Genomic DNA, 25,416 nt, shown 5'->3' with positions numbered 1-25,416 from the left:
GCCCTTTTGGCAAATAATTGGTCAGGCTTCCAGTTTGTGCTGGCATTTAGACCTAGTATTTCCTTAATTAGCTTTTCCACATGTACTCTCAGTAATGAATACTGTGCTTGTCAAGAGTGGATCATGGAAAATGTTTCTATATGTAGATGGCAAAAGTCCTATTCATGTGTTTGCAGAGTTTGTTTGTGCATCCGCCTGCATCTGTGTGCTTGTGTTGAATGCAGCACCCATATTTTGCTGAGGCAGATAACTTTTGGACCCCCTCATTCACATTTCTTAGGCCTTCATTACTTAAATTTAGCAAAGTATATGTACTTCAAGTTGTTTTACATTGCCCACTAGTTTTCACCCCCCTGCTGTACTTTGAAATTGACCCTTGTAGCACTGTGCCTCTTGGCATGTAGATTCATACAGTTCCTCTCCCCTCACCCCACCCCCAGCAGCGACAGGTGGTGGTGTGCGATATCATTCCACCTAGTGCTGCTCTGTCTCGTGGGTACGTGTCATCGGTACCAGTATATGTACATCACTGACTAACACTGATGTCAGTTTTTTTCTGTTCTCTGTCCGTGCCAACAGATATGAAGTTATTAGAATCCATCATTAAAACAATGTGAAGGCTTTCTGTATTACCTATAGATCGTTATGAGACCACTCCACAGAATGGGGAGGTGGGTGGACAGGTAGTCTCTCTGATAATGGTTTCTTTCTTTTAGCGCAAACCGATACAGATCAGAGGTTCAACTGACTTTCAACTGTGATTTTGTGCAACATGTCACTTATACCATTAGGTGTATGACATGTTGCCGACATATGTCAGATACTTATCCACACTGTGTCTGTGGTTTCTTGGTACCAGCCACAACTCTGTCGTGTTTGTTTCGCACCAAGGTAAAAAAGGGGGCCATCAATGACTGTGAGATGAGCTTGCATCGTGGACATGAGGAGGTCAAAGATCTATTCTCAGTCGAGTGGGACTTGCTTTCGTTCTCGAGGATGTTTGCGAGATCAGACTTCTTCTAAATCTAAACATAGCTCTCCTGAGGCATGCCGTTCGGGGGCTGTGATACATCTAGCACCTCTAAATGGAGCAGCTCCCGGTTGCGGGCTGGGTACTGTTTTGTTTCCACTCAGACATCCGTTGGATCTGGTTGAGACAGTAAATCAGCTGCGGTAGCTGAAGACAGCTATGGACTTTTTCTTTGGTGCAGTTCCGGATCTGTCTGGTTTGTTCTCTGGCCACACTAATCCTAGGAGGCCTCTGGTTGAATCACTGACAGATCCTCCCTTCATGCCAGCTATGCTTCTTGACCTCGTCTCAAGGGCATTAATTGTTTTGGCATCGAGTCCATCAAATTTGGACCCTCTGACACCATTGGCTCCATCTTCGGTGCCATGCCTCCCACGGTGATTGAGCCATCCGTGTCGGACGGTTCAGTTACAGGTGCCAATACTGATGACACAGAATTGCGATACGATCATTCTTTTGCATTTTGACTCCGGTGTACCATCTGCTTTGCTTTATGGTCAGTTAGAGCAGGATTTATCCAGAGTAGTAACTTTTAATGCTGAATATGCCCAGGATGATATTTTGCAAGACGCAAGTGGGCTTGATACATCACCTGATGTTACGTTAACATCCCCGAATCCGGCTATGGCCACTAAAGCTGCAGAATAATGTCACACCCATATGGAGAGTAGCAGATACCCTTGATCTTATTCTTCCCACACAGGACGTCAAGACGTCCTTGTTAACAGAGAGGCGGTAACAGATGTGTTGATGGGCACCCAGACTAAAAGACCTTGCTCCCCAACAAATAGACAGATTACTAGAAAGCACCAGCAGGCTCCAGGAGATCTGGATTTTCTTTTTATTCAACATAGACTCCATAGAACCTTATACTACAGACTTCGACTAGTTGTATTAACCCCAGTGCTTTCCCTTCTAGTTCTCCTGACAGGAAGTGTAAGAAAATGGAGGCTTATGCAAAAATGGTATTTCTCTTCAAAGGAAGTATCAGCAGTACTTCCTGTCTTTTAGGAAGATAATTGTATGTTGCTGTTCCAGAAGACACTCTTATGATTTTAAAAAGTTTGGTTGCTAATAACCAAGACAAAGTTTCTATTACGCCGAGCCTAAATATGACTTATAATTTGGTAAGAGCATTTTGTATGAGTGTAGTTGTTAGATGCCATACGTGGATGTGTTCAACTGGTTTTCTTCCATATGTTCAGCATTCATTGATAGATATGCCTCTTGATGGTTCCAGACTATTCAAAGAAAGAGCAGACTCTACACTACCTAGGCTCAGCATCACCATCTCGCCAGCTTCTACAGCAGCAATGCCCCTTTTGAGGCTTAGGAAGGGGTTACCTTTAGAGCTAGAGAATGTATTTGCCTTCATTGTGGAGCAGGAAGACTGCATTCCGGGGCCCAGTAGCAGCATTCTTTCCAGACCCCAGAGGACCCCACTTCTGCAGCCACATCAAAACCCCTTAAATGTGACCTTGACATCCCTTGATCGCCCAGTAGTAGGTCAAATTACCTACTAATTCCATTGTTGAAAGAACAGTACATCAGACCAATGGGAGCGCCAGATCGTGGCCCAAAGTTACTCTCTACGCTTTCTGTCTTCCCCCTAGACATCCCACCACCACAAGATCTTTCGAAGGACCACTTGTCAGTTTGAGGGGAAGTTCAGGCTCTCCTAACCAAGAAAGTAATGGATAGAGTCACCCCTTTCAGAATTGGAACTTGTTGATAACTGATTCCAAAAAGGTCAGGGGGGTCTTTGTCCCATCTTAGATATTCGTCCTCTGAACTTCTCCTTAAGAAAGGTCAAGTTCAAGATGCTCACTGTAGCCCAAATTCTGTCTGCCCTGGATCCAGGAGACTGGGTGATGTCATGAGCTTTGCCAGATGCGTATTCATATCCCCATCTTGCAGCCTCACAGATGCTACCTGTGGTTTGCGGAAAGATGGGAGACTTTGGCCTGACCAGTACCCCTCATGTGTTCTTAAAGATGATGGCGGTGGTTGCAGCCCATCTGCTGATTTGGAGAATACCAGTCTTCCTGTATCTCGTCAATTGGTTACCAAAGGCGGGCTTACATCAAGAAGTCGCAAACCACCTCTAGACGACGGCTAACCTTTCAATATTGTTGGATTATACCGTTAGCTTGCCAAAGGCAAACTTGCCGACTTCGCAAAGCTCCCTTTCATCTGAGCTATTCTAGATCTAGTGCTGTTCGGGCCGTTCCTCCACCCTAATGAGTCCAGGAAATTTGAGCTATGATCCCAGTTTTTCAGACTGCATCTCTGAGGTCTGTGTCTCTGATCCTCCTGCCTCATGCTTGTGGATTACACCACATGGCACGTGTGCGCTCTGCAGTGGAATTTGAAGTCACAGTGGGCTCTGTCCCGAAAAAATCTATTTGATAGAGACTTCTAGTTGCAGATTCCTTACTTTCCCAAGGAGTCAGTCTGGATCTGGAGATTTTTTTCTCCAAGCAGTACACCTGCGTGCTGTCAGGTGGCATTGGTAGACTCTGTCTCAGTTTTTGGTGTCTCGTCGCTTGATATGATGTCGTGGGTCATCCATAAGTGCCACCCTGGCATGCTGACATTGGTTCTTTTCCTTCTGTGCCAGCCTACGCACAGATCTGGAGAAGAGCTACCCTCAGTTGCTTTTTGACTGGACTTTTGACTTTTTGTCAAACTTTTTGGGAATTTCTGGTGTGTCTAGGATGTCCAAGAAGACTGGTTTCAAGCCATGTGACTCCTGCCACCGCCTGATGTTGGTGACTGATCCGCACCTAATTTTTTGTGGTGCTTGGAGCACAGCCACGACCTGAAGTCGTGCTCCGACTGCCGGGCCATGAACCCGAAGGCTTTGAGGGAGAGGTCCCTGAAGTTGCTCAAAGCCAGCATTCGGCTCCACCTCACTTCTGGTCTATCGAGAGGAAGGACCCGAGACCTCTCGCAGAGCTATCACCACCACTCCTCTTTGTCCCAATCTAAATCTTCCCGACATAGGAGTAAGAAGTTGAAGAAGCACAAGTGCTCTTTGACTTCACCCAGTCGGTTGGACAGATGACACAACGCGGGACAAGGAGCATCCTCGCTCTAGGCCTCTGTCTTCGGAACCTGCTTCTGGGTTGGCTCTGCGCCACCCCAACTTCCCAGGAACTGGAGCCACCCCTCCCCAACCTAGAGGATTATGAGGCCATGGGCCTCATATTTGGGCAGGCCAACACTGTTGGAGAGCCCTTAGGCCGCACAGAGTTGGCAGGAGCCCTTTTGGATTTTGTGCTGGCGGCTTCGGCCTCGGGTCCAAGGGCACCCAAGGATCCCCTTTCAGATCAGAGCCGGTGTTGGTTCAAGCATCAACACTCCCGACACAACTCTGGCCCACAGGCGGCGGCAACCCTATACTCATCGCCGGCACTTAGCCTGAATGGCGTCGCTCGATGTCGATTCGGTCTACGGCAGGGCCTTTGCTCCCTAGATTGGATTTCAACCCTTATTCTTATAGGTCTGAATTCGGCGAGAGTAAGGAGGGGTTCCTGGCCCTTTTAGAATAACAGTTGGAAGATCCTATGGACTGAGCTTAGGAACTGGGCGAAGCCAGGGGGTTGGATACCTCACCTGACGCTCGTATGCTTTCACCTCCTACTGTAGCTAGGGAGGAGGGAGCTTTTTACTCTATGGTGATGAGAAGAGCAGTCAAGGCCCTGGGCCTCGAGGTGCCTTTGCGGCTGTCAGGACTAACCTCCTGACTGAGGTGCTTCAACCTTTTGGCTTCCACATCAGAACCCCTTTTGCCCTTTAACAAAACCCTCACTGAGTCCTGCTGGGAACATGGTCCGAGTACAGGTCCCCCTGTTAATAGAACAATCAACTGTCTCCATAGGCCTGTGCCTAATGACCTAGCTTTTCTGACCCAAGCCTCAACCTCCCATGGCGTGTTCCCTTCCGCCCTCCTAGATGGAAATCTAAGAGGCTGGCCATCTTGGGAAGAAGTTGTTCTCTTCCTCCAGCTTGGCATTGCGGTCGGTTAACACTGCATGCCTGTTAGGCGTTACACCCGTACTTTATGGGACACAGTTGTGCAAGTGCTGCCACAGGTCCCGGAGATGGCCCAGGTCATTCTCTCCCAAGTAGTTACTGATGGGAGAGAGGTGGCGAAGTTTACCATCCGATGTGGGCGGGATACGACGGACTGTCTGGCCAGATCGCTTGCATTGACTGTGGGTTTGAGACACCACACCTGGTTTGAGGACAAATACTTTGCGCTTGAGTGCTCTCAGGAGTCTTGGGCCCGGCTCAGTCCCTTGGCTGTCCCCCTCCCCAACCCCCCCCCCCCAACCCCCACATCTGCTTTTTGCCCCTTTTGTGGCTACGGAAGGGGTGCCCAACCACATCTGTTCCCTGCCAGCCACTGTGGCACGCATGCTGCACAGCCTCTGCGTTGCCGAGGACGGGCGATCTAGCATCCACGTGGATCTGGGAGCCAGCAGTCTAGCCAGTCCAACTCTCACCCCCATTCCCCTCCACTTACACTGCTGCATCCTCCAAGTATTCTTCATCAGGCGCTTCCTCCCTAGGGACCAGTTGGTGGGAGGATTCGCCATCCCCTGCCCCACTGGACCACCAACATGTGAGAAAGGTGGGTTTTGCAAATAACTCGCCCCAGGTTGTTGTCTCCTACCTCCAGAATACGCCAAACCTCCTGCAGTTCCTGGGGTTCACTAAAAACATGCCAAAGTCACACCTGTCTCCCTCTCAGATGCTTCCTTTCATTGGAGCTGTTCTAAACACTGCAGTTTCGGGCCTATCCTCCCGAGTGCAAGTCCAAGATATTCAGGCTATGATAACAATGTTTCAACCTCTATCCTGGATTTCGTTGAGAATGATTGAAGCTGGTGGGCCTCATGGCCTCCTGCATACTGCAAGTGACTCATGCCAGATGGCAAATGCGGGCTCTGCAGTGGGACTGGAAGTTACAGTGGCCGCAGCATCCGGGATATCACTGACCTGGTCCAGCTCTCGAAGGGTTCTGCATGAGATCTGCAGTGGTGGCTTTTGAACCACGATTGGGTCAAACCCGATAACTCTTCCTTCCCCAGCCAGATCTCACTGTAGTGATAGATACATCACTCCTGGGTTGGGGCCGCCACATGGGAGAGGCGGAGATCAGAGGGTGTCTGGACTTCTGGAACACAAACTGGCATTGAAAGTATTTCTTCCCTCTCAAAGGGAAAGTGCTGAAGGTGTTCATGGACAACACCACCGCCATGCAGTACTGCAACAAGCAGGGCGGAGTGAGTTGTGGACCCTGTATCAGGAGGCTCTCCGCCGTTGGACATGGCTGGAACAGCAGGGCGTATCCCTGGTGGTTCAACATCTGGCGGGCTCTCTAAACTCCAGACCGGACAAACTCAGCCGTCGATGCCTAATCGATCACGAATGGTGTCTCCATCTGGAGTTGGTGCAAGGTCTTTCAGCAGTGGGGAGAGCCTTGGCTTAGATCTGTTTGCTTCAGCCAAGAATCTGCAATGTCAGGTGTTTTGTGCGTTTGACTTTCCAAGACGTCACTCGCTCAGCGGCGCTTTGTCTCGAGTGCAACTCTGGTCTCTTTTATGCCTTTCTGTAAATTACACTTTTTCCCAGAGTTCTCTAGAAGATAAAGTCTCGAATCCCGAGCTCTTGAGCATGGCCATTGATCCTCCAATCAGACTGCCCCTTCTGGTGGATCTTCTGTCACAGCAGCAGTGGATGGTTCTCCACCGCACCTGTCCAGTCTTTGCCTTCTTGCATGGAGATTGAGCGCTGGCGCTTGACAGCATTTTACCTGCCACCCGAAATCCGTGATGTACCAGGCATCCCTCCACCAATGCGGTATATGCCTGTCGGAACAAATTTGTGGCATGGTGTACGGGCAAGTCTGTAGATTTCACCCCCCACCTTTTTCCCCACTTTCTGAGGTTCTTCTGTTTGTTCCTTCTTTGATCTAGCAGGGCGCCGCTCTGTGCACCCTCGGGGGTTGTCTGCCATTTCGGCTTTCCTCTGCTTGCCTGACCAATCCTCCTTGTTTAAATCTCCCATTGAGAGACGATTTACTAAGGGTCTAACCCAGCTCTTTCCTCCTTGCCTGGTCATAATGCCCCAGTGGGATTTGAACTTGGTTCTTAATTATCTGCTGTGCGCTCCCTTTGAGCCACTTCACAATTGTCCACTTCGTCTGCTTACTGTGAAAACAGCCTTCCTTGTGGCTATCACCTCTGTCCGCACTGTGAGTGACTTGCAGGCTCTTTCTTTTAAGCCACCTTTACTCTGCGTCCACCCTGATAAGGTGGTACTTCATACTAGGGTTTCTTTTCTCCTTAAAGTGGTCTTGCCCTTTCATATAGTCCAGTCCATCAACTTGCCCACTTTTAACGCACCCCCACATCCCTCTATGGAAAAGAAGAGACTCCACAGCCTGGACCCAAAAAGAACGTTGGCATTCTTCCTCAATCGTGCTCAAGAGTTCTGGGCGGATGATCACCACTTTGTGGGATATATGTGTGCAAAGAAAGGTTGAGCAGTGCAGAAAAGAACAATCTCGAGATAGGTTGTTTTCTGCATTAAAATGTGCTACGCTTTGGCTAAGAAGCAACTCCCTGAGAGTTTGCGTGCTCATTCTGCCAGGTAAACAACTGCCACCACTGCATTAGCATGCAGAGTTACATTCCTGGATATCTGCCAGGCAGCAGTGTTCACATCCTTGCACACGTTCACTAAATACTACTGCCTTGACAGTCAGATTTGAAGGGAGGGCTACTTTGCCTGTTCGATCCTGCAGGACTTCCTAGTATGAACTCAACCCCAGGGATGGTATTGCTTGGTTATCTATTCTAAGGTAAGGAATCTGCAACTAGCAGTCTCTATCAGATGAACAAGTTACTTACCTTCGGTAACGATTTATCTGGTAGAGACCTATTCTAGTGGCAGATTCCTTACCGACCCACCCATCCTCCCCGCTCTGCAAACTGATTTCTAGGGACAGGAACTTCCCTTTCAGGGCCCTATTTCTGGTACACCAGAATTTGTGTTCCTCATGGCTACGTGCTTCTGGCGTGGAAAGCCATGAAAAGAAACTGATGTTAGCACGCCTGGGATGGAGCGTCTGTATGACCTACGACGACATATCCGGCAACCACGACGCAAGCGACGGGCGCTGAGTCGACCGACTCCACCTGACAGCGCGCTGGGTAGTGCTCAAATATAAAATCTCAGGATCCAGATTGATGTCTGGGGAAATTCTAAGGTAAGGAATTTGCAACTAGGATATGTCTCTACCAGATAAATCGTTAACAAAGGTAAGTAACTTGTTCGTCAGGTACTATCCAGGTGTAGTAGGAAACTGGAAAGACCTGCAGTGATGGCTACTCTACATGAATTACTCAGCAGACCCCTCTCTCTACCATATCCAGAGCTGACCGTCGTGACGGAGGCATTGTTACTGAGCTAGGAAGGCCGTTTGGGAGAGGTGGAGATCAGAGATCTTTGGTCTCCGGCAGAACCTAATCCCCACATCAGACTGTTGAAGCTACCAGCGATTAGCCAGGCTCTGAAAGCTTTCCTTCCTAAGATCAAGAGGAGACAAGCACAGGTGTACTTGAGGACAAAATGACCGCCATGTGGTATTGCAACAAATGGTGTTGTGGGTTCTGTGCTAAGAAGCTGGCACTTTGGAAGTGGATGAACGCTCGGAGCATCTCCTTGATTGCCCAGCACCTCCAAGATCTTGAGGTCAGGGCAGATGAACTCCGACACTGTTGCCTAGTAAATCACAAACGGCTGTTACACTCGGAGCTGCTGACATTTGAGAACCCTGGGTCGATCTATTTGCCACTGCAGAGAATGCGAATTGTTACTCCCTAGGAGATGCCTTTTGCTGACTTTGAGGCTCAGGACTCCTATATCTATCTGCCCCAGCCTCATCTGCCTAGAGTATTCAAAAAGATCAAGAGAAGCTGGGCCTAAGTCATCCTAGTGGCTCTGGACTCAGTGAAGAGTGTGGCCTGCAGAACGTCTGACCATGAGCATCAGTCCTCCATTTCGGGATGATCTCCTGTGGGCAGCAGGGCAAGGCCCTACATCTGAGCCTGTGCAACTTATACCATGCGTGGAGATTGAGAGGTAGCAGCTGATGGCATGTGATCTCCCTCCTGATCTCATTGGTGTAATCCTAGAAGTGGATGTCCTTCCACTAAAACTGTGTATGTAGGACACTGAGAAGTTTGTGATGTGATTTTTCCTTCCATCATATCCAACCCTTACTAGCTTCCCTTTCTGGTATTCTCTTTTTTTGTCTGTCATTGGCCGATTAAGGCCTTGCTGTGGCCACAATATAAATGTTACTTAGTAACCATTTTACATTTACCATGTCATTTATCGCTCTCTAAATCACCTGATGTGATGCATTTATTGAATGAGATCATTCATATGTTCCCTTTTGTCCCATGTGTGATGCCACCATGGGATTTGAATTTGGTCTGGACTTACCTGATGTGCTTGCTCTTTGAGCCTATGCACAGTTGTCGTTTGCAGTTGCTCACTCTGAAAACAGTGTTCCTTATCGCCCTTATATCTGCAATGCAAACTAATAAACTTTAGGCTTTGTCATCTGTGCCTCCTTATAGCTCCTCCTTTCCTGACAGATTGGTCTGTCGAACAAGGGCAGCGTTTTTCCCTAAGATAGCCCTGCTCTTTCATGTAGGACAATCCGTTACTGTCTTCTTTTTATGCATCATCTCCTTCTTTTGAGGAGAAAAAACGGTTACATTGCCTTGAGCCCAAGAGGGCCCTTAGTTTTCGTTTGAAAGGACCAGAGAGTTTCATCTGTTTCTCTGGAGCTAAAATAGGAGAAATGGTATAGAAGAGGACCAGATGGATTGTCTTGTGCATCAAGATCTGTTATGGGCTACTCAGGAACCAGCCCCCAAGAGACCTGTGAGCTCTCTACCAGAGCAAAGACTGCAACTACTGTGGTAGCACATAGTGTGCCAATTTTAGATATGTCAGGCTGCTACTTGGGCGTTCCGCCATGTGTTCACTAAACACTACTGCCTGGATAGCTAGGTGCAGCAGTATGGGTATTGTGCTGGTTCGGTCCTGAAGGATTTCCTGGTCTGAGCCTTTCCACAGACCCACCACCTGGGAGGTACTGGTTTGATATTTATTCAGAAGGTGAGGAATTTGCGGTTAAAGGTCTATCAGAAGAGCAAGTTACTTTCCTTCAGTTACTTCCTTTCTGATAGACTCTATTTAATTGCAGATTCCGCACTTGCCCTTACACCTCCCCTTTCTGTGGACTGGTCTCATAACAATCCATAGGTAATAAGATTCCAATACTGAAAGTCTGCACACTGTTGATGATGATTTATTAAGGCTCTGCATCTGTTGGCACGGTACAGAAGGAAACTGATACCAGTGCAAGCAAGTGGTGTGTATGTACTAGTGCCGACATCATGTCTGCAGAAGATAAAGTGGCTCGAGTTAGCACAATATCGCACAGTGACACCTAGTGGTGCTGGAGGGAATTGCTATGCAAAAGTTTGCAAATGCAGTCTGCCTTGAAGTATACAGAAGATAAAGAATCTGCAGTTTGTTTCTTCCAAAAAAGACGGTACCAAAGGTAAGTAACGTTTTCTTTTTGTCAGTATCACATGATTTCGTTTTTCCCAGCTAGAAAGGTTTTGTTTGCACCCTAAAGACATTTAGATAACTTGGGGCCAGATGTATCAAAAAAACAAATTGCATTTCTTAAATAGCGAATTTTAAGAAATCGCTATTTAAGAAATGCAAAATGGTATGTATGATTTTTGCGATTCGGTAATAGCGATTTCTTAAAATTCGCAAATGCTATTACCGAATCACAAATAGAGAATCCAACTCCATTTGCACCTATGGGCCTGCTGCGAATGGTTTTGCATTTCCTAAATTGTGAATTCCAGTTAGGAATTCGCAATTTAGGAAATGCAAATCCCAGGGTGCTGGGGGCCTAAGGCCCCCTCTGCTGCACCCCAAAAATATTTTTACGGACATGTGAAGCACACACATGCCTTAGGGGCATAAAAATGCATTTTAAATGCATTTTTAAAATTTGCACATGGTTACCACCAAACTTTTGTTGCTGCTAATTGCATTTCCTAAATGCCCAATTCGCATTTAGGAAATGCTTGATACATGTGCTTAAGAAATCGCAAATAAGGATTCCTAAATGGGGTCGCGATTTTAAGGAATCGCTATTTTAGTGATTCCTTAAAATTGCACTGCGAATGCCTTTCATACATTCTGAAAGGCATTTTTGCATTCGCAAACGGCCGAATTTTGCGATTCGCACCGTTTGCGAATGCAAAATCGCTTGATACATCTGGCCCTTGTTGTGCAATGCAAAAGGCAATGCTCATTAAAATACGTAAAATTAAAACGTAATTGGATTTGAGATTTGTTAAAGTGCCTGTCTCCAACTTAATTTTTCACATGCAAGTGATAGATAACATTTTATACTGTGCAATCAGCTAGTTGCCGTACTCCAACAAGCTGTGACATCATCAGACACTAGCAGAACAGAACTGGATCCACAAACTTAAGAGTTAAGTTGGGAACTGGAAAAGTTCAGTTTGTTTCCCACAATCCATGATGTTTTCTGAATAAACACTCTTTCAGACTTTCATTTGTGTAAAAAGGGTCTCAGAGAGATGCCAGTTTTTTATGCGAGTGTGGGCTGTGGAAAAGGCTTGATCAGCATACCTTCACAGGTTTTTTGTTTTCTACTTTATGAAATGTGTATTGTGGAGAAACCTATTCCTGTCTATTTGACTTGTGCTAGAAGTTCACTCATAGTCCACACCAACCCCGATCCTGTGCAAGGCCAATAGTGGGATTCTCTTTGAGCCTTCCAGGGCAAAGTTAAAACCTGCATAAAGTCTTTAAACTTACTGGCCAGGTTCTTGAAGTGGTTGTCCATTGATCGCCCTTTCTACCTTCCATTCTGCGATATGGAGGTTTACCAAGGAAATTTCTTCTGCATCACTCAGTGGAATTCATATTGTTTTTGTAGGTAATTCTAGTTTTTTCATTGAATTACAGATGGTCAGCTTTTTATTGTCCTTATTATTTTGTTCCCTAAATTGGGGTGTTCAGGTGTAGTTCATTGAGGTTTTCCTAGGAAACATACAGACTAAAAATTACTAGTTTTATCCATATTAAGATCTTGAATCCGCAATGTGATTAGTTATCATACAATGTGTGTTGCTGTCTGTAGCTTAAAACACACCAGCCAACAAAAGTCTTGTATAGTTTGCTCATTTTCTTACTCGACTATGAGTTAACGTATTCAATTAGATCTAAATAATTGACATCATCCAACGTTCGACCAAATTACTCTCCAGCAAATAACGTGATCTTGGACGCCATAGAAAGAGCAGGTAGGCATCTCCGTAAGGTCGCTTAAAAAAAAAGAAAATCTAAATGTAAATCTTATCTTAAACCACACTTAATTCCATAAAAATATTTGTGTGATCTTTAGCGATTAATAATTAATTGTGCACCACATACCTCTCTTCTCAAACCTCACTGAAATTGTTTACAGCTCTCAATGGATTCATCACACACAACGGATATCCTGTTCGCTGCATTAGTATATCATTATAGCCTACGGACATCATAATATGGCGGACAGAATATCTGTCTCGTTTGCGATGGAGTAGCCCTTCCACCAAACTCTAAATCAGGCCCTTGTTTTTCTATGTGTTAATGGTCTTTGTGATGGTGACATTAGCTATACTCTTGAAGTCCTCAATTGAAGTTGATTCAATGAATCTGTAGGTATTTGGCTTAGTGTGTTTAGTCAAAGTTTATCTCCTTAATTATATCCCAAATATAAATGTCCCTATACTTCTAATTCCCTTTCTGAAATGTGCCACCTAAATTGACCTGAGGATGATTTAGGGAACGCTTTCACTTGTATTTGTGATAGTTTTGTCAGTTTTTGTGCAGTTCTACTTTAAAAACAATTTTTCCTTCAGGAACTGCTGTATGCCTCAGAAAAAGGTGTACAGCCTGGTTCTGGTGAAACCATTTCATATGCATGCACCCTTTTCACTACAGGTCACTGCACCAGGTCACTGCAAGTGACGCCTATGGCGGGCCCTCCTAGCCCACAGGGAAGGTTGCAAGTGCCTGTGTTTGAGGGCACTCCTGCATGAGTAGAGGTGCCCCCCACAAACTCCAGCTCCATTTTCCTGGACTTTGTGAGTGCCGGGAAGCAATTTTAGCTGTGTACTGGACATAAGGCCGGAACCTAGGCATGTTTGGTATCAAACGTGTCCGAATCATACCCCAATACTGTTGCCAGTATTGGTTGTATGATTCCTTACACTCTGGGGGCTCCTTACAGGGCCCCCAGCTTTGCTCCCACCAGTTTGCAGGGTTTTCCCAGGCAGCCCATGCTGCTGCCATACTACGGACAGGTTTCTGCCCTCCTGCTGCTTCAACAGCTCAAGCCCAGTAAGGCAGAACTAGGGATTTCCTTTGGGAGAGCGAGGCAACACCCCCTTTCCCATTGGAAATAGGTATTACATGGCTTGGGAGGGGTAGCCTCCCCAAGCCACTGATAAGCTTTGAAGGGCACATTTGGTGCCCTCCCTGCATAAACCAGTCTGCACTGGTTCAGGGACCTCCAGTCCCTGCTCTGGCACGAAACTGGACAATGAAAAGGGAGTTACCACTCTTTGGAAACAAAGCAGACTCTGTACTCGAGCACTTTAAGGAGTCTCGGACTATGGCCAGGTCCTTAGACCTCACAGCTGCCCCATGCCCACCTCAGTTTGCTTTTCGACCCTTTCGTGGCTACGGAAGGTGCACTCAACCACATCCGTTCCCCTCCATCCACCGTGCTGCGCCTCTTGCCCATCCTTTCTGTGGCCAGGGACGTTGGGATCCACTGTCCTCGTGGATCAGGGACCCAGCAGTCTAGCAAGTCCAAACTACCACAACCCCCTGCAGCAGCCTGCAAATCATCCTAGTCTGATGCTTCCCACCAGGAAAAAGCAGGATTTGCCATCACCTGCCCTGCTGGCAGTCCATCACCTCAGACAGGTGGGTTTTGCAGATAGTCCGAAGGGTCTCTTCCCTCCCCATCAAAACAAACCCTCCCTCCATCAGGGGTGTTAATTTAATAAAATATGTACTTGTCCATAGGACATGTTCCTTCATAAATCTACTTGTCCTGTAAAAAACAAATCTACTTGTCCCTTTGGTGACATGTATCTGAACGACACATTATGGCAGCAAACTCATTTTTTAAGAGTTCTGGTAATAGCCTCCCTGATTATGCCAGAGCTAATACTATAGTGGGGCTTGAATACTTATAATTTCCTTATTTTGCCACCTTTCCGCAGATATATATACTGGGACTAGAGGCAGTGGTAAGCAAAAGTTCCAGGTTGGAATGCCATTTTGATACTCTGGAAGCCTACTAACTTGCATGTTTTATGGGTTTTCACCAATTCTTCTCTCATCTTTTCCCAGATGGGGGAAGATTGGAAATTTACTCCTAACAAGGGCAGAAGTAAAACTTCTTCCAGGGTTGGGAAAAAAAATGGTTGGAAGAAAAGTGAACTTGTAAAGACTCAACATATTTTCACATGAGCAAATCTGCACTTCCATATTTGCTCGTGCTAAAATACAGTTCACAAATATTTTCTACAAGTGCAATTTCCTGGTCTGCTTATGTAATACTTGGGAATTCATAAAATATGTAAATCTGCACTAATTTAAAGACCTATACCATGGGCGCACTTTTGTGATTTTCTTAAACAACTGGCCCCTGATTAGGTCTGTTTTTAACCAAGGCCTTTTGTTTTTTATTAAAATTCTCTCTCTCCAGCTTGCTTTGCTGTGAGTGAATGCAATCTGCTCTTTCACATGGAGCGTATCAGCACACTAAGTAATTTTGTTCAGTGCCAGAATCTACTGAGGCAATGTGTGCTTTTTTTAGACCCAAAAAATATTTTAGCTTTTTCCCATTTGATTGTTACAGTGGTGAGGGCCAGAAGCTCCCTCAACTATAAAGTTTTGCAGAGGTCTTGTCAAAATAAAACACGTATGGACAAAACCAAAAGACTGACCACCAATATCAGACCAATTGGCTTTGCCAACGCATGTTTATTCTCATGTTTCTCATAATCTTGTTGAAACTGGTTTCACCGATTTTCCTTTATCAATATTTTTGGGAAATATCAGCTTGTACCAAATCCAAATGAATGATACTTCAAAGAAATAGTGCTTAAAATTTCACAGTAATTTAGCAAAACTTGTTTTAACTAGTTGCATTTTTGTGAACATTTTATTTTGAAAGCAAAGAATCATCAGTCTTGCTCTCAAGCTTCTTCAAATATTTGCATCTAATCAGAGAGCATTACATGTAGCCTCATTGTTAAACTCTGCAAACGTGCACATTTTTTTTTTTTTTTTTTTCTGGAACCACTTTCAGTACTGAAGTTCAAGCTTACAACACCTATTTAAAGCGCTCACCCTAATAAAAAAAAAAAGGCTTTGCATTAATGATCCATGAATACAAGCTCGAACAGCATTAGCATATGGACACAAATATTATCTCAACTGCAGGCAGTTCCCTTCCCTGCTCCATAATGTGGTACTGTAAACTGGCAGCCAACGGTTCTGTGCTGCAGGAGGTTGGGCCTACTTCTCTCAAGGACAAAATAAACACGAAAACCTGCTGTTCTTGACCCCAAACAATATGTTTTTGGTGTTGGTCTCTAGGGATTCCACACCCCAGCTCCATGCCACCATCCTACGATCAGCTGACGGAGGATCACCTGGTACTTCTCTGTGAGGAGGTTACGGCTCTCTTGGCCAAGGGAGCCATAAAGAGGTGTCCATGTGCCAAAAGTAGGTTGTGGTTGTTACTCCTGCTACTTTCTGGTGTCCAGAAGGGACACTGGCCTCCTCTCTGTCCTCGACCTTCGGTCCCTCAATTTGCTCCTCAGAAAGGAGAAGTTCAAAATGCTCACTCTGGCTCAGGTTCTATCTGCCCTAGACCCAAGAAAATGGATGGTAGCGTTGGAGTCCCGTCCTGCCTGCCTACAGACGTTACTTGAGGTTCACAGTAGACCATGAGCATTTTCAGTTCACCGTGCTCCCCTTTGGCCTTAACAGCGCCCCTGGGGTGTTCACCAGTGTGATGGCAGTGGTCGCAGCTCATCTGCACAGGTCAGGGGTTTCAGTCTTCCCTTACCTCAATGACATCCTGTTGAAGGCGGGCTTGCCCCAGGCTGTCTTCTTCCACCTCCAGTCTACGGCGGACATCCTGCATTTGCTGGGGTTCACTATAAACCTAACAAAGTCACACCTGAGTCCCTCTCAGACGCTCCCTTTCATCTAAGCTGTTCTAGACACAGTGCAGTTTCGGGCTTATCCTCCCAAGTGTGGCGGGTCCAGGGTATTCAGGCCATCTTACTGATGTTTCAGCTTCTATCCTGGTTTTGGTGAGAATGACTCTGAGGCTGCTAGGCTTCATGGCCTCCTGCAGATGGCATATGTTGGTTCTGCAGTGGGACCTGAAGTTCCAGTGGGCGCAGCATCAGGGTAATCTCCCTTACATAGTCCAGATCTCGGAGATAACTACACAAGACCTGCAGTGGTGGCTCTTGAACCGCAATTGGAGTTAGAGTTAGATACTTCTCTCAACCAGATCTGACAGTAGTGACAGATGCATCACTCCTGGAATGGGGTGGCCACAAGGGAGAGGTGGAGATCAGAGATGTTTGGTCTCCGGTGGTCTCCACGCTCCACATCAGTCTTTTGGAACTCAGGGCAGTTACACTGGCATTGAAAGCATTTGTTCCCTCTCTCAAAGGGAAAATAGTGCAGGTGTTCACAGACAATCAATCAATCAGGGGATTTGTAAAGCGCACTACTCACCCGTGAGGGTCTCAAAGGCGCTGAGGAGAGGGAGAGGTGCTGCTACTGCTCGAACAGCCAGGTCTTGGGAAGTTTCCTGAAGGTAAGGAGGTCTTTGGTGTGGCGCAGGTGGGTGGGAAGAGTGTTCCACATTTTGGAGGCGAGGTGTGAAAATGATCTACCGCCAGTTGTAATTCTGCAGACGCAAAGGGCGGTTGCGAGGGCGAGGTCAGTGTAGTGGAGATGCCGGGTCGGGGTGTAGAAGGAGAGTTATTGTTTGAGGTATTCTGGTCCAGTGTTGTTCAGTGCTTTGTGAGCGTGGGTGAGGAGTTTGAAGGTGAATCTCTTGTTGACTGGGAGCCAGTGCAGGTCTTTCAGGTGGTCTGTGATGTGGCAGTGGCTGTCCAGGATGAGGCGTGCTGGATGCGTTGCAGCCCCTTCTGGAGTTTGGCTGTGGTTCCTGCATAGAGGGCATTGCCGTAGTCCAGTTTGCTGCTTATGAGGGCTTGGGTGACGGTTCTTATGGTTTCCGTGGGTATCCATTTGTAGATCTTTCGGAGCATGCAGAGGGTGTTGAAGCAGGAGGAGGAGATGGCGATGACTTGCTGGGTCATGGATAGTGAGGGGTCCAAAATGAACCCTAGGTTGCGTGTGTGGTCGGTAGGAGTCTGAGCGGTTCCGAGAGTAGCAGGCCACCGGGAGTCATCCCATGAGGAGGGGGTGGAGCTGAAGATAAGGACTTCCGTCTTGTCCGAATTGAGTTTGAGGCAGCTTCTCTTCATCCATTCGGCGATGGCCTTCATTCCTTCGTGGAGGTAGGTCTTGGCGGAGTTCTTGGTGAGAAAGAGGATCAGCTGGGTGTCGTCGGCATATGGGATGATGTTGAGGTTGTGGGATTGGGCGATGTTAGCGAGCGGGACCATGTAGACGTTGAATAGGGTTGGGCTGAGGGACGAACCTTGGGGTATGCCGCAGATGATTTCAGTGGCCTCCGAGCAGAAAGGGGGGAGGCGGACTCTCTGGTTTCTGCCGGTGAGAAAGTCCAGGGCTCTGTTGCGGATTCCAGCATTGTTGAAGCATGAGCGTGGGGTGTGGTGGCAGACGGTGTTGAACGCGGCCAAGACGTCCAGGAGGATGAGGGCCGCGGTTTCGCTGCTGACCAGTATGGTTCTGATGTCGTCGGTTGCGGCGATGAGGGCGGTTTCGGTGCTGTGGTTGCTGCGGAATCCAGCTTGGGAAGGGTCCAGGGTGCGGTTCTCCTCTAGGAAGCGGGTAAGTTGTCTGCTGATGGCCTTCTCAATGACTTTTGCCGGGAAGGGGAGCCGGGAGATAGGCCGGAGGTTCTTGAGGTCCTTTGGGTCCGCCTTGTTTTTTTTGAGGAGGGCGTTGATCTCTGCTTGTTTCCAACTCTCCGGGAAGGTGGCAGACTCAAAGGAGCTGTTAATGATCTTCTGTAGTTAGGGTGCGATGACAGAGCTTACTTTGTTGAGGATGTGGTGAGGGCAGGGGTCAGATGGAGATCCGGAGTAGACGGTGTTCATGATTTTGATGGTGTCATTGACGGGGGTCCAGGAGAGCAGGAGATTGGTCGGAGGTGAATCTTTGGTGTTGGTGGTTGCTTGGGGGGCAGTGGTGCTGAAGCTGTTGTGGATGTCTGCAATCATGCGGTGGAAGTAGGAGGCTAGGGAGTCGCAGAGGTCTTGGGATGGTGGGATGTCGTTGACGTTGGAGCTAGCGTTGGAGAGTTCCTTCACGACGTTGAAGAGCTCCTTGTGGCTGTGTGCGTTGTTGTGGATTCGGTCTTTGAAGGCGGTTCTTTTGGCGGCTAGGATGAGTTGGTGGTGTCTGTGGATGGCGTTTTTGAAGGCTGTGTGGTTGTCCAGAGTCTGACCTTGGAGCCACTTTCTTTCGAGTCTTCGGCAGCTTTGCTTAGATTCGTGGAGGTCAGTGGTAAATCAGAAGGCCTTTCTGTAGGTGCATCTATTGGAGGGATTCTTGATTGGGGCGAGAGCATTGGCGTAGGTGTTGATCCATTGCCTGAAGTTGTGGGCAGCTGCATCAGTATCGTGGTGTTGATGGGCGGGTTCTGGGAGAGGGTCCGATAAGTTGGTCTTCGGTGACCATGTTCCAGCTGTGGTGGGGATCCGTTGTGGGTGGTGGTGTGTTGTGGGTTTCTTGAAGGAGAAGTGGATGTAGCGGTGGTCTGGCTGAAAGAGACGTGATTGCTGGCGGAGGAAATAGGGTCGAGTGTGTGTCCTGCGAAGTGGGTTGTTATCGTGACGAGCTGTTTGAGGCCAAAGTTGGAGAGGTTGTTCAGCAGAGTGGCCGTGTTGTTGTCGTTGGTGTTATTGAGGTGGAAGTTTGTCACCGAGGAGTATGTAGTCAGTAGATGCGGGAGCGTGCTGATGATGTCGGTAATGGAGTCGCTGAACTGCTGTCGTGGGATGGGGGCCTGTAGACGAGGGTCCCTCGAAGGGTGGTGTTTGGGTCAGTGTAGATTTGGAAGTGCAGGAGTTCGGCGGTGCGGAGGGTGTCGTCAGTGTTGGTCGTGATCCTGAGTGTGTTCTTGTGAATGATGGCGATGTCTCCTCCTCGTTTGTTGGAGCGGTCCCTGTGGGTGATCTTGTAGCCGTGCGGGATGGCTTTGGTGACGTCAGGTGCTGAGGAGGGGTTCATCCAGGTCTCGGTCAGGAAGGCGACCTTCGGGGAGGCTGAGTCGAGTAGATTCCATAGCTCTACTCTGTGCTTGTGGACGGAGCAGGTGTTGAGGAGGATACATCTGAGATGGTTGCGTCCTGCCTTGGTGTGTGTGTTGTTGGCGTAGATGCTGGTGAAGGTGCAGTTCCGGCAGGAGAAGGGTCCGCGGGTGGTCTGCGGGGAGGCTTGAAGGCAGGCAGGAGAGTGGCCAGTGTTGAGGGTGCAGAGGGTGGTGGTATCTTAGTGAAGATGTGCGTGGCGGTGGTGGTGGGGGGGACGGGAGCCAGGGGTTCTGGCGCTAGGCGCGGTCACGGCACGGACGGGCGGGCGAAGATGGGCTTTAAGTAGGGAGGTGGTGGGGAGAGGACAGCTGGGAGGTGGGCGTAAAACGGCACGAAAAAGGGGGTGGGCCAAAATGGGGGTGGAGCTGCGGGGGCAGCAGCGGCTGGGGAGAAGGAAAGAGGGGGAAGAGTTAAAATGATAGAGAGAGAGCAGAGTGAGAGACAAACAAGGAAAGGAGCACTAAGGGACAGTAGTGGAGCTGAGAGCAAAGCAAAGCAAAAGGAGAGGGGCAGAAGATAGCCTAGTAGGAAAGCAGAGCTCTCCCACTAGACGCCAGGGATGAGGCCCAGGCAGAAGCCTGCGGGTGGAGGAGGGCCTCGAATTCCTGACAGGGGTCAGGAGTTCAGAGGAGCCAGGGAAAGGGCTCTACTTAGACAGTGGAGCCACAGGAGGCAGAGCAATGCACTGACAACACTATCGCCATGTGGTACTGCAACAAGCAGGGTAGGGTGGGGTCGTGGACCCTTTGTCAGGAGGCTCGGCGCCTCTGTACATGGTGGACCATCAGGGCATTTCCCTGGTGGTTCATCACCTGTCGGGCTTTCTGAACGCCAGAGCAGACGAACTCAGCGGACATTGCCTGGTTGATCACAAATGGCGTCTCCATCCAGAGGTGGCACAAGGTCCCTTTTCAGCAGTATGGAGAGCCTTGGTTAGGTCTCTTTGCCTCTGCAGAGAATGTGCAATGTCAGCAGTTTTGCACGTTGGAATTTCCAAGGCAGCACTCACTTGGAGACGCTTCTCATTTCAAGTGGAGTTTATGCCTCCTGTACACATTTCCGCCCATACCACTTCTGCCCAGCGCTCTTAAGAAGATCATGAACGACCAGGCCCAAGTAATCCTTGTGGCTCTGGACTGGGCACGAAGAGTCTGGTATCCTGAGCAATTGAGCGTGGCCGTCTATCCTCTGATCAGACTGCCCTTTCAGTAGGATCTTCTGTCACAGCAGCATGGGAGGGTTCACCCGAACCTGTCCAATCTCGCCTTCTTGCATGGAGATTGAGCGGCGGCAGTTGACAGCTTTTGACCTTCCGCCCGAAGTCTGTAATGTTATCTTGTCAGCCAGACGTCCCTCCACCAGAACAGTATACGCCTGTTGACCCCCTCTTTCGGAGGACCTCCTGTTATACTTTCTTTGGCCCTCAACGGTTATTTGTCTGTTGTCTCTGCATTTTTTAGATTACCTGGCAAACCCTTTTTCTTTAAGTCTCCTATAGGTAGTAAGTTCCCTAAGGGCCTTACCCTTGAATGTGGTTCTTACCTTCTTAATGTGCGCTCCTTTTGAGCTGCTCCCCAATTGTCCTCTCAGGCTTCTGATGTTAAAAACAACCTTCCTTGTAGCCATTTATTCTGCCCGCAGGTTGAGTGACCTGCAGACTTTGTGATCTAAGCCACCCTACCTTTCCATCTATCCTGACAGAGTGGTGCTTTGCACTAGGCCTTCCTATTGGCCAAAAGTGGTCACCCCCTTTCTTGCATGCCAATCCATCATCTTGCCTACTTTTTACGCATCCAGTCACCCTTCTAAGGAAGATGAGACACCAACGCCTGTACCAAAAAAAAGAGCGTTGGCGTTCTACCTTGATCATACCAAAGAGATCCGGGTGGATGATCAACTCTTTGTTGGGAATGTGGGTCTGAAGAAAGGTCGGGCTGTACAGAAGAGAACCATCTCTAGATGGGTCGTTCTCTGCATTGGCTAAAAAGCTACCTCTGGAGGGTATGCCTGCTCACTCTATCAGAGCAACAGCTGCATCCACTGCGTTAGCATGCGGAGTTCCAGTCCTGAACATCTGCCACGCAGCAACCTGGGCTTCACTTCACACATTAACGAAACACTACTGCCTGGACAGTCTGGGCCAAAAGGACGAGTACTTGGCCCGTTCGATCCTGTAGGACTTCCTTGTATGACCTTGCTTCATATACCCACCTCCGGGGATGGTACTGCATGGGTATTTATTCTAAGGTAAGGAGTCTGCAACTAGAAATCTCTATCAGATGAACAAGTTACTTACCTTTGGTAACGCCTTATCTGGTAGAGATATATTCTAGTTGCAGATTCCTTACTGACCCACCCACCCATGCAAACTGATTTCTTGGAATAGGGACTTAACTTTCAGGGCCCTGGTTTTGACGCACCAGTGGTGTGGTCAGTGTTTTTCATGGCTCCGTGCTTCTGGCATGGAGAGTCGTGAAAAGAAACGGACACCAGCGCGCTGGGCTGGCACCTATATAAGTCTGACATGCACAATGCTGAGACAGACTCTGAGCTGACCAGCGCCATCTGGCGGCGTGCAGGGATACTGCTCAAGATGAATCTCTGGATCCAGACTGTCACTTGGGGAATTCTAAGGTAAGAAATCTGCAATTAGAATTTGTCTCTGCCATGTAAGGTGTTACCGAAGGTAAGTAACTTGTTCTTTAATGTTTTTTTAATGTTTAACTATTACGTCCTGCACCTGTCCAGCCGTGGGTCACCCACCCACAGACAGGGATGACAGCGGAATTGCTTCCGCTGCCACCCGACCCAGTCAATGATTTCTCCCCAAAGGGGGACTTTTTTGGGCCATTTCTGCCCCCCTTAGGGGCAGATAGACCTATATTAATTAGGCCAATCTACCCCCAAAAGGGGCAGAAGCCTCCAGGCATCATTTACTTTTTGTTTTGTTTTGTTTTGTTAACAGTAGGGGAGCGGCCCCTTAGGCAAGGGTTGCTTCCCTAGGGGGCAGTATTATTTTAGGCTATTTCTGCCCCCCTTGGGGGCAGAAACCACTAGATACCAGGGATTTTTTTTTTTTAAATGACATAAGAGGAGTGACCCCTTAGGCAAGGGTTGCTCCCCGGGGGATGGGAGGGTGTATTATATTAGACCATTTCTGCCCCCCTTGGGAGCAGATCAGCCTATTTCTATTAGGGCCATCTGCCCCCAAGGGGTGGTGGAAACTACTTAGGCACTAGAGATTGGTGTGTGTTTTGTTTGGGTTGCTCCCCATGGGGACACACTACTGTTGATCATTTCTTTCTCCCTTGGGGGTAGATTGGCCTATTTTTATTAGGTCCCTCTGCCCCCAAGAGGGGCAAAAACCACTTAGGCACCATGGATCTGTTTGTGTTTTGTTTGTGGGGAAGGGGGTCTTGGGCAAGGGTATCTCCACATGTGGGCTCATTATTGATGGCCATTTCTGGCCCCATGGGGTAGGTCTGCCTATTTTTGTAATGCCCATCTTCCCCCAAGAATGGCCACTAGACACCAGGGAAGATTTTTTTTTTAAATAGGGTGGCGGTATGGCCATATCCCCAACCCAAATAAATGAGGAACAAAGTTCTTCTGCCCACCGGTCGACAGATGGGGTAGTTACCCCCGATCGGGGGGTCGGAGGGGTAGGGGGTAGTTATCCCAATGGCAAGCAAGAGGACATTTGATTATTTTGGGTTTTGATTTTACATTTAGGCCAAGACAGCTTGGCTAACTTACAGTATCGTCCCACTTGGAAAGGTGAGTGGCTGAGCTTCTTGGACTTTGGGATGCGGCCACCTAGAAAAATTTCACCAGACCTAGACATATTTGATAACTAAACTACTGGCCGAGTCCAGGGTGGTGTGCTTCACATGCACCCCGCACCATTTTCTTATCCACAAGGCCCTGCAAACCTCCAACTTTGCTTGAAATCACACATTTTCCCCTACATTTTTGTGATAGAACCTTCCGGAATCCGCAGGAATACACAAAATTCCTACCAAACAGGATTGTCGCATGTATACCGATAAAAAATTCGGCCCCACTTGTCAGCCTAAAAACATATTTTTTTCCCCCCTCTAAACTCCCCTTTGAACCTGCTTTGGTTCCCTCTCCATTTTGACATGTTATTGGCCCTTCCCTCTCTCAGGCACTTGGTCCATCTACACAAGTGAGGTATCATTTTTATCAGGAGGCCGAGGGGAATGTTGGGTGGTAGGACATTTGTGCCGGTGCGGTGATCGCACACACACATGAGGGAAATGTTTTTTTGTTTTTTTTTTGCCAAAGTTGAGGTTTGCTGAGGATTCTGGGTAAAAAAAAAACACTGGGGGGTCCACGCAAGTCACACCTCCCTGGACTCCCTGAAATGTGTAGTTTTCAGAAATATCTGGGTTTGGTAGGTTTCTCTAGATGGCTGCTGAGCCCAGGACCAAAAACGCAGGTGCCCCCCTTGCAAAAACAGATAGTTTTGTAGTAGATAATTTTGTTGTGTCCATGGGTCTTGGACACTTCCCTGTCGTGGGCAGTAGGCCTACCCACACAATGATGGTACCATTTCTATCTGAAGATGTGGGGGAAGGCTGGACAGAAGGAAGTTTGTAGCTCACCTCAGATTCCAGAACTTTGCATCACCGAAATGTGAGGAAAATGTGTTTTTAGCCACATTTTGAGGTTTGGAAAGGATTCTGAGTGCCAGAACCGAGTGAGAGCCCCACAAGTCACCCCATCCTTGATTTCCCCTGGGTGTCTAGTTTTAAAAAATGCACAGGTTTGCTAGGTTTCCCTAGGTGCGGTCTGCGCTAGAGGCCAAAAGCCACAGCTAGGCACTTTGCAAAAAACAGGTCAGTTTTCATTAGAAAAATGTGATGTTCACATTGTGTTTTGGGGCATTTGCTGTCGCGGGCACTAGACTTACCAACACAAGTGGGGTACCATTTTTATCGGGAGACTTGGGGAAATGCTGGGTGGAAGGAAGTTTGTGGCTCTTCTCAGATTCCAGAACTTACCATCACCGAAATGTGAGGAAAAAGTTTTATTTTTTTTTGTACCAAATGTTGAGGTTTGTAAAGGATTCTGGGAAACAGAACCTGGTGAGAGTGCCACAAGTTACCCCATCCTTGGTTCCCATAGGTGTCTACTTTTCAAAAGTACACAGGCTTGGTAGGTCTCTCTAAATGCCGGCTGAGCTACAGCCCAAAACCCACAGTTAGCCACTTTCCCAAAAAAAAACAAAAAAACCACATCAGTTTTCAATGTAAAAATATGGCGTCCCCATGTTACGTTTTGGGGTGTTTCTTGTCCCCGGCACTAGGCCTACCCACACAAGTGAGGTACCTTGGGGGAAACACAGAATAGAAGAGCAAGGGTTGTTGCACATTGTCTTTCTCTACACTTTTTCCTTCCAAATGTAAGACTGTGTGTAACAAAAGAAGTCAATTTGAGAAATGCCCTGTAATTCACATGCTAGTAGGGGGAATCCTGAATTCAGAGATGTGCAAATAACCACTGCTCTCAACACCCTATCTTGTGCCCATTTTGGAAATACGAAGGTTTCCTTGATACCTGTTTTTCACTCTTTTACCAAATGAATTGGTACATACCCGGTGTATACAATGAAAACCCATTGCAAGGTGCAGCTCATTTATTGGCTCTGGGTAC

General features: G+C 47.8%; 1 protein-coding gene across 2 annotated transcripts in view; it reads left to right on the top strand.

Moving 5' to 3' along the window:
- The window catches only part of NUP58 (nucleoporin 58), a 412,103-nt gene that overhangs the window by 292,129 nt on the left and 94,558 nt on the right, over window positions 1–25,416 (top strand). The window lies entirely within an intron of this gene.

Source organism: Pleurodeles waltl, chromosome 8, assembly GCF_031143425.1.
Source record: "Pleurodeles waltl isolate 20211129_DDA chromosome 8, aPleWal1.hap1.20221129, whole genome shotgun sequence".
Lineage (NCBI taxonomy): Eukaryota > Metazoa > Chordata > Amphibia > Caudata > Salamandridae > Pleurodeles > Pleurodeles waltl.
Note: the sequence above shows the minus strand (reverse complement) of the source record. Positions and strands in the feature narration are given on the sequence as shown.